Raw genomic sequence first — 1,520 nt, 5'->3', positions numbered from 1 at the left:
CAATAAAATTAGCAGAGAAAAGAGCATTAGAGTGAGAAGTAGATGAAGCACTCACCATTTTTTTTTTTTTTTTTTTTTGTGTTTAGAGAAAATATCGGAGGAGAAGGACGGTAAGAGAAGAGAAAATCTAGGGCTTCAAGAAAAATAGAGAGAGAGAGACAGAGAGGAGAGACGATAAAGGTGGATGGGTAAAAGTGGTAGCCTTTTCTTTCAACTTCAGTGGCTCTTGCTAATGTAATTATGCTGGTCACGGTGACGGTGTGTTGAACCACTGAACGGGTGCCACCTCATCTGCTGTGAGATCATGAAGGTGAGTTGGATTTTGCGTGTTTCGTTCGTGTGTATTATTGGATATTATCGTACTAGTCTACGACAAATTTTAAATTACAAAGATGTTATTTGTTTTAGTCTGACACCCAGTATGTTTAAATACAACTTATTTTGTTGAAATTAAAAAATTATTATTAAAAGTACTGTAAATAAAAGTAAAAATTAAGTTGATATAGAAAGTGCAGTGGGCTTATAAATAGTAGTAAAAATAAGTTAAATAGTGAAATAATTTTTATTTATAATCTCAATTCAAACGCATGCTAAGGCTGTATTTGAATACCATTTATTTTGTTGAAAAATAAAAACGTCGTAGCAAAATAATTTTTAAATGTGTAAATAGTGTCGTGAAACTAATTTTTAATAAAAGTTTTATTGAAAAAAGAGAGTTGTGGGTCACATGAATAGTACACGGGATCTACTGGAAAAGCCACCACAACTACAAAATGCTCAAAAAAAAAAAAAAAAAAAAAGGAAATGCAGACGCAGATGTAGACGCATCCCTTTTCATCAATACCTAAACGGGTACCAAGTTAATTATTTTTTTAACCTAGAAATAATAATTTGCCACATAAAATTTATTATAAAATAGTTTTTTTTTTTGAGTTATAACACTGTTATTAAAATGTTGTGGATGTGACACCACTCATTCTATAAAAATATAATTTGCTAATATGAGCATAATTTAAAAAAAATAAAATAAGTATATCATAAAGAAAAGAAATAAATGGAATTAAATAGGATGTATTTAAATTTTTTTTCTTCTAAAAAAAAAGGTAATCTTGTTCTTCTTTTTTTTCTACGAGATTTTTTGGACGTTTTAAAACAAATGTGTAATGTAAATAATCTTGTTTGGGAATAATATATATATATATATATATATATATAAACAAATAGAATCATTTTATAACAACATTATTATTAAACATATTTTAAAATAAATGACTAAATATATAGAAATAATTTGAAATTTTAGTTAAAATTTCATTAAATCTAATTTTATTTCTTTTAATTCCGCCCAATTTTCATTCAAATTCATTTCTCTTTTGTTGTCGAGTTTGTTTACAATCTAGGGTGGCTTTGAACTTTCATGATGCTATTTACAAATAGTGTGCTGCAAAATTATAATAGAATGTTTTACTTTTTCTACACTATGCTCTTTGCTTGATTAGTGGGACTGGGATATGTTCATG

Source organism: Quercus suber, unplaced genomic scaffold (assembly GCF_002906115.3).
Source record: "Quercus suber isolate HL8 unplaced genomic scaffold, Cork oak 2.0 scaffold_334, whole genome shotgun sequence".
In the NCBI taxonomy this organism is placed as follows: domain Eukaryota; kingdom Viridiplantae; phylum Streptophyta; class Magnoliopsida; order Fagales; family Fagaceae; genus Quercus; species Quercus suber.
The sequence above is the reverse complement of the archived record's forward strand: the minus strand, read 5'-3'. Positions refer to the sequence as shown.